Below are 17700 nucleotides of genomic sequence, written 5' to 3'. Positions count from 1 at the left end.
AAAATTTGTATATAGTTTATTTCTAGTATGATAATTTTAATTTAGAACATAGGTAATTGTTTTATCCTAACACCAAAACAATAGATAATAATTATGGAGCACTTGCTGTATGCCTTATAGTTTGCTCAGTGCGTTGCATTTATATCTCATTTAATTTTTAAAACAGTCCTGAGGCGTAGGCATGATTATCCTCTTTTTATAGAGAAAAGAAATAACTTAAAAATGTTAAGTAACTTACCTAGGGTCTGGCATATGTCATGTCACAGGGCACGTTTTGACCTTGGGCATCTTGATGTCGAGGCTTGCTCCTTTAACTACCAGGTGATGCTGCCTCCCAGGTGGACGTGCACAAGACCAATGTATTTCCTCACTGTGAAATTGAATGACGTCTTATTTATTTTTGGAAACCAAATTTAAGCTACCTACGTTTTAACTTATTGCTATTTCCCTTTCTCTTAGTGAAAAAATAGTGACTTGAGAATTATTCAGGCCTTTAAAGATAGAAATGTTAAAGGACCTGGTCTTTGACAGTAGTCAATACTCTAAACGTTTGTTGAATAAATGAATGAGTGGAAAAATATTAAGTTTAATAAAGCATATTAGAGTTTTCTCATAAACTACTGAGAGAAAACTAAAAATGACACAGGTTAAGAAGTGTAGAAATATATCTAATTGTGTCTAAAGGATATTTGCTTTACATTTTTTATAAGTGTATGGTTCAAAAATATTTGTTATACATAAGTTGTGGGAATAGTTGGCTTCTATTAGGAAAGTATAAGGCTTGTATAAGTCTAAGGAATGCTTAGACTGGGGCTCATGTCAACCTATATATAAATTGAGGGGCCGACTTGAAATCTTAAACATTAAAATTTCAAATTTAAAAGTTGTGAGGAGATAGCTTTGTGATAAGAAGATCAGCTCTTATTTTTGTTTTTAAAATGAAGTATTGAAAAATCTATTGGGCAGTAGTGAATTCATACATTTTCAGAGTACTAAGAAAGTTTTGAATGATGTGGTAATAGAATTTTAAAGAATAATGATTTAACTTTATAGTGTCCTTAATGTATTAGTGACTAAAGAAATATCTATTTATACAGAAAATGTAACAATCTGAAAAACACTCAACTTAATTGCTCTAGAAGTTTGCCACATAGTGGACAAAACTTAGGAAGATTTATATTTACATGCTCTAAGGGAAGGTGATGGCGACATTTAGATCAGCAGCTTTATCTTCTCCTGTTATAACTTTTCTTAGACCTACCTGGTTGTTGGAGTTTGGGGAAATTTTTCCCCCTTCTGTATCCCCAGTGATATTTCCTGGTTAATTTCCCATGTGTTGGTAATTTCCTGTTCCTGTGAATCTTTTCAACTTTGCAGTATAACATTTCCCTTTCCTGAAATAAGCGGGACTAGAGAATAATGTTGATAACAATTTTTTGAATCAGGCTCAATTAGGAAATGTTATTTTCTTCTCCTTTTATTATAATGTATTTTCAAATGCAGAAATAAACTGCTCTAAAGCAGGGTTCCTCAACCACAGTACTAGTGACATTTTGGGCCAGATGACTCTTTGTAATAGGGACTGTCCTGTGCCTTGTAGAATGCTTAGCAGCATCCTGGCCTCTGCCTCCTGGACACCAGTAGAACCTCCCACCCCTTGTTGAGAATCACTGCTGTAAAGAATGACGATTTGAAAAGCTATTCAACTCTCTTTTACCCTGATCCACTACTTCTGGTTCAGAAATTTGGTAAAGACTATACACTTTAGAACCACACTCAAATCCCAGTAGCCCTAGTCCGCTTGCTAATGACTATAGCCAAGTTACTTAACTTTCATGGGCCTAAGTTTCCCTCTTTTTAAAATGAGGGTACTGTAATAGCATTATCCAAATGAGAGTATTGTAAAGATTAAATGAGTTTGCATGGATATCGGAGGTCAAACTCTGCATAGATGACGTTAGCTCTTCTTATTTCATCCTTTTCTTCCTCCCTGCCTCTCGTGTCCATGCATCCATTTACTACAGTATGAAGTTCTAAAAGCTTAAGTCTCTGTGTACCTGCATTCATTTTAAATTCAGTACATTTTTAGGTGTATTGAGTATCTGTATACCTGTTCATTAATTCTTTAAGAAAATGTGTTAACCATATATGTTCTAAGGAATGTCACCTTCTACTTGATGATCTTCTGTAGTATTCTGCATTATCACAACTTAAGGATACATGATTTTGTTTATGTGTACTCCATACATTCTTGTTATATCTTCTTGATTACCTTCTGAACATAGTGCAATCTTTTTTTTTTTTTAAATTGTGCAGTGCAACCGTCTTCTTTCCTTTTTGTTTTACTATTTCTTTAGCTGGAATAATTCCAAGTTTAAATTTTCTCCCTGAGGGTCTATATTATTTATACAAAGTGGGAGTAATATTTTCTTCAGCTAATTTTTGTATGAAAATAACTTTATTAGCATGTACTTCTTTTAATATTTTTCAGTTTTCCTCTGAAGGCATAGATTAAACAAAAACTATTACTTGTAGATGAGAATGAGAATAATGACTTTCCATGACTTTTCTTTGACTTCTGTTCTTTAAAATAGCAATTTGTCCTTCATCTTCAAAGACACATTTTTATAATGTAATTCTAAGAATTTTAGATGTGAGTAAATGTTCTTTGAGACCATGCGTTTTAAGAACTTTGAATTTCACTTCTGTTTTTTTTAAATTTAAGGAAGTCGCCAATGGAGAATATGTAAGCATAAGGTAACTGCATACTTCAAAGAGATTGGCACAGCAGCTGGGTTTTTAGGTATGATGGCTTGCTTGCCAGGAGAAGTTACCTTATAGTAAAGTCCTCTGGGTACCAGATTTACTAAGCCTGCTTGGATTGGACACTTATTACCTCTCTGTAATTCTCATTTATCTCAAGAATAGTGTATATAATACCAGCATTTGGAAATTTTTTATTATTTAAGAATTTTCTAAGTCATTTTGTAACTTAAAATGTTAGACTAGTAGAATCAAGAAAACAGTTAGATCCCAAAGAGTTGTATTTTGGTATAGTTTAAATATAATTAAATAAGGCAGTTTACAGTTTTTACAATGAGGACATGTTGTTTTATTTGAATTATGCTTGGTTTAAACCGACTGTTCCTAAATGAGTTTAACATGATAGAATTTTATTGTCATCCTTTAAAATAGGATTGTCTTCTACTCCTAGGTCATATATTCTTATTTAGCATTTTACAGTATTTTCTTTTACCTCTAAATCCTTAACCTCAGATTTTAGTAGCTTTTCTACAGTACGAATTAGTTCTCAATTTTTTTGTCTTTCACAGGAAAAATGCCTTAGAAATATCTTTTTCGTGTGTGTGTGATAACAGCTTTATTGAGATATAATTCACAAATCATACAATTCACTGATTTAAAGTGTACACATTCAGTTGTTTTCAGCGTCTCCACAGAGTTCAATTGTGCAGCCATCACCACAATCAATTTTAGAACATTTCATCGCACGAAAAGAAACCATGTGCTCTTCAGCAGTCCTCATTCTCTCATCTCCCCTAGCCCTAGACAATGACTAATCTACTTTCTGGATCTATAGATTTGCCTGTTCTGGACATTTCCTGTAAATGGAATCAGACAGTATGTGGTCTTTTGTGACTGGCTTCTTTAAATTTGTATGTTTTTAAGGTTCATCCATATTGTGGCATTTATCAGTATTTTATTTCTTCTTATTGCTGAATGATATTCTGTTGTATGGATATACCACATTTTGTTTATCCATTCATCAGATAATGGACATTTAAGCTATTTCTACTTTTTTTGGCTATTATCAATAATATTCCTATTATTTATGTGCAAGTTTTTGTTTAGATATGTTTTTTCATTTCCCTTGGGTATTGCTGGGTCATATAGTGGCTCTATGTTTAACATTTTGAGGAACTGCCAAGCAGTTTTTCAAAGTAGCTATACCATTTTACATTCCCACAAGCAGCATGTGAGGGTTCTAACTTCTCCATGTCTTTACCAACACTTGTTACTATCTCTTTTTGATTATAGCCATGCTGGTGTGTGTGGAGCGGTATCTCATTGTAGTAGAAACATTTTTTAAATGGTTCTGCTGTACCATTGCTCACCTTTGGGAAACTTACTTGACACAAAGGCTTTTGACTATTAGTTGATTGATTACTGTGTGCTGATTTGGGGGGCCCGAAAAATTATCAGTAAATACATACCTTAGTGATTTAAGAATCTTACTTGTTCTATTACTTTTTAACTGAGTCTGGGCAAGTTATTTAACTCCTTTACATCCGTTTCTTCAACTTTAACTTTAAAATGAGATTAATCATAGTATCTCTTTTGTAGGATTGTTGTGAAGGTTAAGTGAGCTAATTCATGCTAAGAACTCAGTGAATGTTAGTTTCTTTTATATAATGTTAGTTTCTTTTATGTAATTCACCTTAACAACTTAATAGATATTACTTTCTTTTATTACTGCTACAGTAGCTGCTACAATTGATATTACTAGATCGCGTTTCATACTTTATGAAAAAAATATGCTTTATGTTTAAAAAAATTGAGGTATTCTACCAAAGGAAGCCTGTTCTTGAGTCAGTACCCAGCATTATTTATTAAATATCAGACTAGTTCTGCTGCATCTCAATGTCATTTTCATACCTATGCTGAAATAGTCTGTATATGTACTGACAAATAGAATTACTTTCCTGGGATTTAGCAGTTATAAAGGTAGTAAGTAATTTGTTGTTCTGTGGGAATTGAATTGAATTTTTGACACGTTACCAATCTTTCTAGTATTCCAGCTGAATTTGTCAGTTAAGTCAATTTGTGCATAGACACAAACTGAATTGTTTTTCTCCAGTGGTGGTTTTGTTCAAAGTTTTCATTTAACAGTATTATTTATAAGGAATATTGCATATTGATATTTGGAAAAGCCAAAAGAATTCTATAGTACTACATTTCAAAAAGCGAGCTTTGCAAATTATGGATCCCAGACATTTTAGGTCCAAGTATCTCAGTGTTCCTCTGCTCCATTTGCATGGATAGAAAGGAAGAGAAAGCAAGAGACATTTGATGGCAGAGACAGAAAAGGAAATTTCACACCTTGATATTCAGAAAGAATCCACAAATTAGGCCATTGGTATTACAGAGAATGACTGCTTTTCCAACTGTGTGGACCTTTGTCTGGATTCTTTTACTCTCTACTTATCAGAGTGATTTTAATGTAAATGTAGTTATTTTCCAGTTGCTTTGGATTGTCAACTAAGAACTGTAGGGGAAAAAATTGGAGAGCAGGAAATCACAGTAATCACTTAGTGTCTTTGGGGAATTTTTTCCCTTAATAAACGTATTTCTTCTTACCCTTATGATGATTGTAATCAGCTTAGTGGGGTTTTTTTTAAATTAGAAATAACTTGTCTAAATTTTTCTGTGGATAAAATATAGTGTAATGATATAGGCTTTTAAGAGAATTATAGAAATACTTTACCTACTACTCATGGCATTTTTCCCCCTGATATATTGATATATTTCCTTGACCAGGCCTTGGGAGCTGTCAGTAGTGATTTTTATGCAGATAATTCCAGTGGTTGTATAGGTGTTGAGAGAAAGCAGAGGCATTCATGTTAGTATTACCACAGTTATGTCAGCTTTTTTTATACGTGACTGGTGAATTTGGTTTGAATGATATGTTACTGTGTAAAAATATATATTGAAATAGAATATATATTGTGCATAAAAAGCTGTGTTAAGTAAGTATTGTGTGGATACAGAGCCTATGAGGCACAGACGTTGCCCTTGGGAAATTCATAGTTCTTATTTGGGGAATGTACAGAAGAGTAGTAAACTTGAAGGGATGGTAAATGATACCACAGTATTTGAGAAGTACAAAGTGAGTGTTACATACACATGCCAGTAGAGCTTGAAGGGTAAAGATTGGGTACTTTCTGGCAGCAGAAGCTTTGCACTTGACATTTGACCTGTGTCCTGTAGGGGCTTGATCTTGGTGCAAATGTCCTGGGAAGAGTGTGAAGTGTTAGGGCATGCTAGTCTATAGAAATAGAATGAGTAAAGGTGCAATGACAGCAATGAGGAAAGCATGTTTAGGGGAATAAATATGATTGGGATCAAGAATTGGTGGTAAGGAAAACTGGGAAATAATAAAAAGTGCTGTGGATGCAAGATGAGAGGTAATGGTAGTATTTGAAGATAAACGTGGTTTCTGTGTTCTTCGGGTATACAGTAAAGTGAAGGAGACAGAAGGTAAAGAGTTACAGAACTACAGAATAAAAATGGTAACAGGTGACACAGATGCTCTGCAGCTGTCTAATGGGGAAGATTAATACAGTTCAGGAGATCCAGAAAGACTTTGCTGAGGAAATAATTGCCGAGATCTCAAGAGTAGAAATTAACTGTGGTGAAGATGTTGAGAGAAGGGAGTATTTCAAGAAGATAAAACAACTTGGGCAAAGGCTCTGTAGCTAGAGGGCTCAGGGCACCTTCAGGAAACTCAGAGAAGGCTAGTGTGGCAGCCAGTAGAGCACGGGGGAGTGAGAACAATGAACCTGCAGAGATTGGCGAGAATAGAGCATAGATCCTAGGAAGGGAGGGCCTTCAAGGAAGGGTCAGTTTTATCCTCTGAGAGATGAATTATGCAATTACTAGTTTCTATCTAACAATACTGTTGCAGATAATTTACTCATCGTCTTGTGGGGACATTTTTTTCATCCATTTTGCTGCTCCTCAACTTGTTGCATATTGAATATGCTAGGATTCAGGTCTTGAATTTTTGCTCTAGTGTTTACTTGTTTGTTTGCTGCTAGCATTTGTTCTTTGCTTATTCATTCATTCATTTGTTTAATAAACATCACTAAATATGAATGCCTCAATAGTAGGTCCTGAATGCTTTAAAATAGGTTTTATTATTATTCAGATATAGTGAGGCCAACAGATCAGAGGACAATTGCCATTGAAAGATAGTTTGTTACTCACAGTTTCCAAGAGGAGGGAGCTTGCCACAACACAAGGGGAAACACCAGGGTTGGTCAGGAGGCAGAGGGAGTGAGGGGAAAATGTGGCCAAGAGCCTTGATTGTGGTTTCCAAGGGAAAGAATGGGAAAGTCAGGGTAAGCAGGTTTAGGATTCACTAGTTTGCATAATTTCAGCAGGCTTTCGGGTGTAGGGGCTGTCACAAGTTATCTAGTACCTGGCCCTAAAGTGATTAGGGCAGGGGGATAGTGGCCCAGAATGTAAGAGCCTGATAAAGGAGGTCGTTGGGTTGTGGAGTCAGGATCAGTTGTTTTGCGTATGAAATGTGTGGTAGAAGGCAGTCATTTACTCTCTCTAGGAATTGGCTAGCCCTGAGAGGGGCAGACTTTCCAGGGTCAGCAGGGTCCCCTCTGTCAAATCATCAGCATATGGGAAATGAAAAGCCATAATTAGTACACTGAGTATTAACCATCTCTTTTTCTCAGCACCATGCTTAACATATAGTAGGTACACAGTACATTTATTCAATGAGTGAAGAATTGAATGAATTTAATAAATACCTCTACTGTAATAGAGTGTGCTATTTTTTCTCCACCTAAATAACATTTTTATGAACTTTTAAAGAATGTTTATGCCTGAAAAATCAAGCTGATTCATCTCTCAATTTGTCAATCCTGATAGGAGGTCACTCTTTAAAGTGCTGTTTGAAGGAAATAGATCCTTCTTCAGTTTTGCCATGTTTGCACACCATAAAAACATGTTCGCATTTAGCAACCCTGAAGACAGGAGTTTTTGTATGTACTCTGATTTGTAGTATTGCTGCAAGTTAGGAGTTCTTTGAATAGAGCTACTTTAGGCATATTTTTAATCTGTTTAGTAAACTCATTTTGTATATAAATTTTTGTATACCTGCTTGTTAATACTCTTTCCCCCCGAAAATGTAATGAATTTAGATATATTACTTTGAAAAGGATTTAAATTTGTTATTCATTTAAGCAGTAAAGATATTTTTATAAATTTAGAGAGGAGGTGGTATGAGGTTGTGGGATCTGGAATTAAATTTTTGTTCAAACACCTGGAAAGTCACTTAATTTCTCTGAATATCAGTTTACTATGAAGAATAATGAACAATTTATAGTGTTCTACTAAGCTTCAATTAAAAAATATAAAAAAGATATGCAAATAGAGTTGAATTAAAGAAATTCCCAAGGCATTTAATAATACACATTCAGTAAATGCTGAAAATCCTTTTATTATTTCCATTATAATAATGGTTAATTTTGAAATGAAAAGTCATTAGTAGACACATTTGTTTACACTTATTATCTGCCATAATTAAAAAAAAAGAGACCTCAAGACTGATTGTTTCTAAAGTGATTAATCAAAGTCTCAATTATGAATTACATATTCTAATGGAGTAGATTAGAGCAATGGATAATTTCAGACAACAGATTCCCAGACATTGTATAGGTCCAGTTTTATAAATGGGTTTCTCTTAGTAGTTTGAGCTGGTATTGGAGGTCGTTACCTACTAAAGTTGCACTGTCCCTGTTGTCACTGAAAAGCTGTGCTGTGTATGTGTGTCAGACTCTTATGTCCCCTCTAGAGTCCAGACAGGAGAAGCCAGTCTGAGAGGACTGATGGAAAACATCTTTTTCCTCTGCTTCATGTGTGCAGTTGTTAGACAAGATGGTCAAGCTTTGACCTAGCTATTTCACTGTGCCCTGCAGTGTACTCAGTACTGAATCAGAGTGGCAGAAGCACCGTTAGTGATTGCCCTACCCCTTAGCAGAATGATCGGTCCCTCCCTCTTTCCATCATATACTAACTGAATGTCTGTGGAATGCTGGACAGTGACAGTATTGTGGGGAACAAAATGGATGCAGTCCCTGCCCTCATGGAACTTGCAGTCTAGTCTTCTTGTTTTGTGGTGATTGCTCTTGTTGTTGCTGTTTTTTTCCCCTCAAGATTTAGCTTGAACTGATTTCCAACCTTGTTTTTATTATCTGATTATATAGTAATTTGTGAAAAGGGGCAGGTGAGGTGTCAAGGGGAAAGTTTAGAAATTTTGTTTTGCCAATTTGACCATAAAATGAGCAGTCCTCATAGGGTGTATTGAATGATGACTTTTCCCTTCTCTCATTGTTATGTAAGGAAAATAGAAACTCATATAAGAGTATTTTGAAGTTTCAGGACCTCAGCTGTTAAGGTTCTGCTCCCCATCTTCCTTTTGAATGTATGGTTTACAGATGGGATAGATACCCTTGGATATTAAAAGAATAATCTTTGGATTGTAAATATTTTCCTTTGTATGTAGTCTAATGCAATTTGTAGTAGTTATTGGTCCTGATAATTTTAGTTCACTGGGGAGAAGATTCTCTGTGATGCAGATTTTAATGTTTTGGTTTTTGACTACTCTGTATGTATCTTGTGGTTCTTGTGAATTTAGAGGCTCGTTTTCTTCCCAGCCATAAGTGGAATAAGATACCTACTTTTGAACTGGCTAATATTTATGAGCTGAATTTTGTTAGATTTAATCTAGCAGAAGCTGGAGGGTGTAGACAGAAGTTTAGGAAGAGGAATGGTTGATACCATAATTTCTTGTGAAATTGTGAAAAAAGATACATTATTCCTGGGCTTTGTGGTTTTTTAATTGAAAGGTTATGATTATTTGTTAATTTTTTTTAAAGCTGAATATCAATTTGTTGTTTTGGCAGACCTTTGCAAACCCAGTGTCTCCTCCCTGCCCCAAAGTTCTGCACTTTTTGAAGTATTTTGAAGTGTTTCTATCCTCTCACCTTAGGATTTGAATGCAAATAGTCCATTTTGGTTTTCATTTTCAATACAAATTCCCTTTACCCTTGAAACACATAGCAGAACTAAAATGCTCCCACCTTCCTCTCCTGATATCAAGCCTGTGACACAAGAAACATTCAGCAATATTTTTAAATTTTCTATTATGTGCTAGAGCACCATGCTATACACTGAGAAGGCATCACACTTCACCTTTAGGACAGATTATTGTTCCTTGCTTCCTGGCATCTTAGAACCATTGCTATTTGTGCCCTGTATCTCATATGCTAGCTACTTAGAAAAGTTCCTGACTGCTTTTGAATTTGGGACTACACTCTCAATGCCTTCCTCACATCAAGGACCAGTGCCCTGTCTACAGATTAGATAAAGGCTCTGACAAAGTGTTTTCATTATGTGGCAGTCATCTTACAGACACTGGGTACCCTTAACTAATCATCAACCATTGTATGGCGTTAAGGTTCTTTTAAACATATCACTCAAGAAAGCAAAACTGCGATCAAATAAGATTATTTTGAAGTTTCAGGACCTCAAACTGTTTTAGGATGAAACTAAGAGAAGTTTCTGAATGAGAATGAGGTATTGGGTCTAGGCCCTCAAGGTAGCTGAAGCCACATAGAAAAAGAATTGTTACAGAGGAGCTAGCTCCAGCAAGGGATAAAAGTGTAAAAATAGAAAAAGTACTCAGAGGAGTAAAGTCATGAATCCTGGGTACTTTCTGATTTTCCTATGTGGATAACATACCTTTGTAGCTTGAGGAGCATCTTACTTTTTGGAATTCTTTTCCTTTAGCTTCTGAGTTCACACTATCCAGGAGTCTCAGAGAGAAAAACAGTGTGATGGAGAGGAAAGCTAAATTTGGCTTCAGATGCATGCTCTACCTACTATTTTTGTGACATTGGACCAACTTTCCCACTCTGAGCCTCAGTTTCCTCATGTTTTAAATGTGAGACAATGATACCAACTAGCACCTACGAGTTACTGTGAGGATAATTTGAAGAATGTATATATGATGCCTATTAAAGTGTTAAATACCTGTGATCATGCAATAAGTGATAGAGTTTTTCTCTTTCAATCATTACTACTACTAGCTATCAATTAATGCTACCACTAGTATTAATTTACCACTATCAATCATTTTGACTGAGTGGTAAAGGTACCAACTAGGCTTTCCTGAGGCTTTCCCTCATTTCCTCTGAGGCTTCCCCCCACTCAGTCTGTCCAGTGCCAACATTTGTGGAAGGATACTGCCTGCCTGCAGCTGTTTCACGAACATACCTTGTGCATGCGTGTGAGCACTCACTCAGTGTTCATTATTCTTGCCATTATTGTTGTTGCCTCCATTTCACTTTTCAGAAAATTATAGTTATTTTAACCCAGGAAGAAGCTTTCATTGACTACTCTTTACAAAGTGGTTGCGTAGAGTTGACCCTCAGTTTGTATTTGCCAAATGTTAAATGTTTAAAATAATCGTTTTAACAGACAGCAGCATTTGCTACTCTTGTTAACATTCATCAGCGATAGAGCCCTTAAAGCCCCATGTCTATTATAGATCAAAGAAAAGTGTTTGGAGTAGAGACTGTAGGTTGAAGGGAAACTGGAAAAAGGATATCGTTTGAGGTGGTAAAAAGGCCCCAGTTTTGTTGACTCACATGAAATCTTTGCCATCTTTTGATAATTCTTTATCTCCCAGTTTTCTGTTTGTCCAACTCCAATTTCTCTGCTTAAAAGTGATTTCTCCCTCCTTGAAATTTTTTGACCGAATCGTTCTTCCGTTATCGTGGATTGCTTGATCTGTTTCTATGCATACTTCATATGTCATACCTCCTGGGCTTTTGGAGATTAGGCTCAGGTGTTGAGGAGATATAGTGAAGGACTTAAGGGTCCAGGCTCTGGAGCCACACTGGGTAGATTTGAATCCTGGCTCTTAAATTCACTGTGTAACGTTGAGCAAGGTACTTAAGCTTTCTCCGTCTCTTTCCTCATCTGTAAAATGGGGCTAAACTGTTGGGTCGTTTTGTGTACTAAGTGAATCAATACATGTAAAATACTTAGGGCAATGCCTGCAAAGTGGTATATGCTCAGTAAATAAATCTTACCTGTGATGTTGATAGTGTACATGTGATGATAATGTTGTACACGTTTTTTTTTCTCTACTTCAAGCGTAGGCTGCTTGCTTATAGAAGACCCCGCATGGTCAAGATATTGTTATAATGAGTATCTCGATTGAACATTTATTCTCTCTCAGGATATCTTGAGTTCCTTGAGATCAGGGGCCAGATTTTGTGTATCTTTAATATCCTTATAATCTAGCATAATGCCTGATAAATAGTAGGCTGTCAGTAATGTTATTGAATTGGATATATTTGATGGCGGTGAGATAACCAATGCACTGTGCTCCTCTCAGGCTTGGATACTTCTGAACACCCAATTAATTCATTTCAGAAACTTGGAAATTGTCTTTGACACCATTATCTCTCACTGCCCACATTTAGTCCATCACCAAAGGCATTGACTAGACCTCTAAATATATCTCAAATCTGTCTCCTCTGTTTCCACTTCCACCATCTTAATAGAAGCTATCTTGTTCTTCTTCCTGGTCTACTGCATTAGCCTCTTTGTGCGAACATCACCACAATCAGAATATAGAAGAACCAGCTTGATCACCTGAGGAAACTCCCTTGTGCTATGTACCTTGGGAATCACATCCTCCTCTTGACCCCTAATTCCTGGCAACCACTGATCTGTTCTCTTCACTATAATTTTGTCTCTTTGAGAATGCCATTAAAGCACATTTGGATCTCTAGTACTTTTTAAATGACTGTCTCCCTGAGTAGTCTCTAAGTCCCATGAGCGTGGGAGCCCGGATGTTGTTAGTGTGTTCTCTTTTTCTCTCTCGATGTGTGTGTATACACACACACAACACACCTGATACTTCATTGTCAGAACCATTTGCATACAAGTTGCATGGATCATGGCCTTTTACTCCTAAATATTTCATTCTTGGATCAGGTATTGCATTTAGTTGTTACTGTTACAGCACAAAATTGTAGTTCTCTAGCCTGATGCACATAAAGAGCCAATTATTATGTCATCAGCTTTCGAGAAAAGAATACAGCTTTATTACAAGATTGATCTTCAGGGAGTCAGGAGGCATAAGCTCTCAGATCTGTCTCCCCAGTCCAGGGCTTGGGGCAAAATTTATGGGATGAAGAGCAGGGCAGTCTGAAGTGTGGAGATAGATGATTAGAGGTAAGGAGAAGTGAGGTAATTGATGATCTGTGTGAGCTTGGCTCTTCGTAGGATGCATGTTCACAAAACGGTCGTGGTAGTATGTTCTGAGGGTGGAGTTTTCAGCCCTCTGATGTCAAAAGGGTCATTTATGGGGCATTTGTGCAGGCCCAGTTGATGGGTTGGTGGTCCTCAACCGGCCTGACTGGGCAAGGGGTCTCTGTTCCTGAAACACAACTCTTAATTACTCTGTTGATAAGATGGGGTCAGTTTGGACTGGTCCTGAAGGGCCTGTGGTTACATTGTGTCTTTGTAGTCTCCTTCACTCTGTGATGTCATTTCCTGAGTCTGTCTTCTTCTGGCTAACATTTTTGAAGAATACAGTCCTTCTCTCTCTCTGTTTCTCCCTCCCTCCTTGTCTCTCTCTACCTCCCTCCCTCCCTCATCCCTCTCTCTCAACAAAATAGAATGGTCCTCATTTGAGGTTTGTCTGATGTTCCCTCATGATTACATTCAGATTATGCATCCCTGGTTGGAATATTACATAAGTGATGTGTCCTTGAAATATCGTCTCAAGTGGCACATGGTATCCACCTTCTTCTCATTAATGATGTTAATTCTGGTTAAGGTGTTGTCCAGTTTCTCAACTGTGTAGTTACTTTTTTTTTTCTCTGCAACTGATAAGCAATCTGTATTGAGCTACTACTCTTCATTAAAATTTCTCCCTACATTGAGCAGAATGATAGTTTTTTATTGTTACTGGACTATTTTTAATTGTAGACCTCATTTCAAATTTTCATTCTCTTAATTTTAAGGTCCATAAGTAACTTTTAAGATCTGTATGATCAGTAACTGTCATTGTAAACTGGGTTTTATCCCCTCTTTGGTGAGGAAGATTGGCCTTGAGCTAACATCTGCTGCCAGTCTTCCTGTTTTTGCTTGAGGAAGTTTTTGCTGAGCTAACATGTGTGCCAGTCTTCCTTTATTTTCTATGTGGGTTGCCACCACAGCATGGCTTGCTGGTTGGTGCATAGTTTTGCACCCAGGATCTGAACCTGCAAACCCCAGGCCACCGAAACAGTGCACAGACTTAACCAGGCCAGTCTCATTCTTTATATGTAAACCCATCTTGATTGGTTTATACATAGATGCCATATATCTAAATAATATAGATGGTATATATTTAAAAGATGGTAATAGAACAGTTGTTCTCTTATTTAGCATTCTCATACTTGTAATGGAATTTCTGAATGGAAAAGAAAATAGATATGTGTTGATATCTGAAGGATGAGATTATTTGAAGACAAAGACAAAAGAAGGTTCAGCGAGAAGAATGAGAAAAAAATAATTTAGCAAGTCAATTTCCTGGAAAGAAAAGGGAGGAAGGAAGCCCACTTAGGAGGTGGCTGAGTATAGTATTCAGAAATAGTTCTGAGAATTAGTAGGAATCAGAAAGAGGGTGTGAGGAACCATTTTGATGTGTTATTCCAGAGCAAAATCAAAGTGTCAGAATTCAGATTGGGGAGAATTATTATGCACTGGAGATCATATGAAGATTTTACTAAAAATGTTACAGGATTCAAAGCTCATGAAAAGATTTAAACTTACCTAAATAATGTGAATTGCTGTGAAATGATAGTATTTAACCAAAGCACAAGGAAATGTACCTTCCAGTAAGTTCTGTGGGAAGCTGGGAAACTTGAATTCTAATCTGAAACTTGAATGGCCAGTTTTGCTGCTCATTAGTGATGTGATCATAGCAGGTAAGATGAAGAGGTCTCTGAGTTCCATTCCTGCATCAGCTCTTCAGAGATGTTGCTTTGCATGGTCTTCTCTACTAGTGATCACTTGGATCTTAGAGCAGCAGCTCCTTGGTGAACAGAAAGGCTAAACTTTGTTTTTCTGGATATTGGTATTTTCCTGGATATCAACCTAAGAGCTACGATGAATTATTTAGATTTATTGTTTGTTGTGGACACTTTACCTCAGTTTTTACAATATGAGAAATGCAAGATTCATTTTATTCTGTCACTTTTACTTAATATAATTTTTTAGAAATTTTACTTCTAAGATCTAATAAGAATAGATATTTTTGTCTTCTTCGGATATTTCTGGAACAGAGGGCAAAATTAAATAATGTTTCAATCCTATTCTCTCTTTAAATTTTATTCTGGTTTCAATGGATAATTTCTCTGACTTTTTCCAAACTGTGGGAGAGGAAAAAGTTTTCCATGACTCTCTTAGAGTAGCTGGCTGGGTCTGAAAATTAAACTGACAAAGACAAGATTAGCAGGAGGAAAGCATACAAATTTACTATGCTTTACTGATCCAGGAGCCTTCATAAGGAGATGACCTGAAGAAATCATTAAACTTGTGTGTTTTTATGCTAGATTTGATGTAGAGTGGAAAATCATGGAAAGATATCATAGGGTAAAGTGTAGTAAACTGGAGGAAATTTTGCAAGGTCTGTTTGGAGTCTCTTTGTCTTTGGAGATAAGGATGGTCCTTTCCTCCCTAGGGAGGGCACCTCTCATGAGGATTTTATGACATGTTTCAGGGGAGAAGGGCAGAGGGTGTGGAGCTGTGCCTGGGGGTGGGGGAGGCCACAGAGTGACCTTCCTGCTTCTGTCCTTTTCTCAAACTCCGTCAGCTTAAAATGTTCAGTATGCTGAAGTGCTACATTTTGAGGCAGGTGTCCCGAACCACCCCCCCCATCATCACTCTTTTTTTTTGTAAGATTTTATTTCTCCTTTTCTTCCCCAAAGCCCCCGGTACATAGTTGTGTATTTTTAGTTGGGGGTCCTAGTTGTGGCATGTGGGATGCTGCCTCAGTGTGGCCAGATGAGCGGTGCCATGTCCGCGCCCAGGATTTGAACTGGCGAAACCCTGGGCTACTGAAGTAGAGCTCGAGAACTTAACCACTTGGCCACGGGGCCGCCCCTCATCATAACTCTTTAAGTTGTATGATGCACTTGAAAAAATCCATGAGACATACTTCATTGCACCTTGCATTTCATTGAAAATACTCACCAAAATGGACTTGAGAAACCTATCTCCGGGCCGGCCTGTGGCCAAGTGGCTAAGTTCGCGCGCTCCGCTTAGGCGGCCCAGGGTTTCACCAGTTCGAATTCTGGGGGTGGACATGGCATTGCTCATCAAGCCATGCTGAGGCAGTGCCCCCCATGCCACAACTGAAAATACACAACTGTGTACTGGGGGGCTTTGGGAGAAAAAGGAAAAAAAAAATAAACAGCTCTTGTTCTATCTTTACCTCTAATTCATGTCACTTCATTGTCATTTGGTCTTTTTGGTTGTTTCCTAATTTCTTTGTCCATAAAATAGCAATAACAATAGCCAACCACAAAGGATAGTTGTGAGAATTGTAAAGCATTTTGACAAAGATCTGTTATCTGGTATGTACCTCTGATTTTTTGTTGTCATAGGAAAAAAGTGCTGGATATTATGCCAAGTATTTAGTATGGAAATAATTCATATTATCTGAAATAATTGTTTTGATATGAAATAAACTTGCTTTAATATCAAAGGGAGTTATAGTATACAATTATATATATTATTACTGGTATTTTAAGTGTATCATCAGGGTGTTAGTAATATTAATAAAAGTCAGAATTAGGAAGCCTAAGCAATCAGCTTTTTGGAAAATTAATGACTAAGCAATATATAATATAAACAATATATAGCCAATTATTTAAATTCTTAAAATATTGCATTATACACAGGTACATTTTTGTTTTAAAATATTCAAACTAATTCAGAGGTATATATGGTGAAAAGCCAGTAAAGGGCCTCGTTCATTCTCCCCAACTTTTCTTGCCAAAGATAACTTTGTCAGTAATTAATTTGATATGCGACTTTATATCATTTTACAGCCCAAGGCGTATACCTTAATATATTAAGGTGCTAATTGGTAGTATTTAATATTTTTTACCCGAAATTTTTTTGAAGAATTAAAAGAGAGTACAGAATATAGTGTAACAACATTTGTGTTCACCATTGCTTCTTGGTTTTGCTACCTTTTTTTTTTAAGGAATAAAATGAAGTTGAAGTCCCTAATATGTATTCAAAACAATATAAATATTGTATACATTTAAAAAGTCACAAAAATTGTATTACTCTATTTACATCTTATTTCAACTTGCTTTTCCCACTCAATAGCTATTTGTTGTTAATGCATAGAGTTTGTTCATTCTGAATATTTAAAAATTTTCAGGTTTCCTTTTTAAAAAATAGTTATTTTTAAAATTATGAAATAATTAGATATGTGCATTGGAAAACTCAAATTAACTGCATTCTGAAAAAATAAGTTCCTGAGATTTCCTTTCAACAATACTTTTGAAACACAGATAAAATTACTTCCTGTCTCTCAGTTTCCTGTATCCATGGCAACCTCTGTTTTACACACTGACTGTGGAGGAACCAATGTGAAGAGTGGTGTTTCCTGAGCAAACTGTGACTTAAAAAAAAATTTTAAAAAAGAGGTGGAGGGGTGGAGGTCAACAGTGCCACAGAAAGAAATGGAGTTTAGAAATGTCGCTCTTCATATTTAGAACGAAAACCTGTACTTGAATCAGCCGACTGTTAATAATATGAATTTCCTGTTCTTGGTAAGAATATTTATTTAAATATGAATTTTTA

General features: G+C 36.3%; 1 protein-coding gene across 2 annotated transcripts in view; it reads left to right on the top strand.

Annotated features, from left to right (window-relative positions):
• Window positions 1-17700, top strand: part of IPO11 (importin 11) — a 230444-nt gene that overhangs the window by 152301 nt on the left and 60443 nt on the right. The gene's annotated exons all lie outside the window — the stretch shown is intronic.

Source organism: Equus przewalskii, chromosome 20 (assembly GCF_037783145.1).
Source record: "Equus przewalskii isolate Varuska chromosome 20, EquPr2, whole genome shotgun sequence".
Lineage (NCBI taxonomy): Eukaryota > Metazoa > Chordata > Mammalia > Perissodactyla > Equidae > Equus > Equus przewalskii.
The sequence above is the reverse complement of the archived record's forward strand: the minus strand, read 5'-3'. Positions and strand labels throughout refer to the sequence as shown.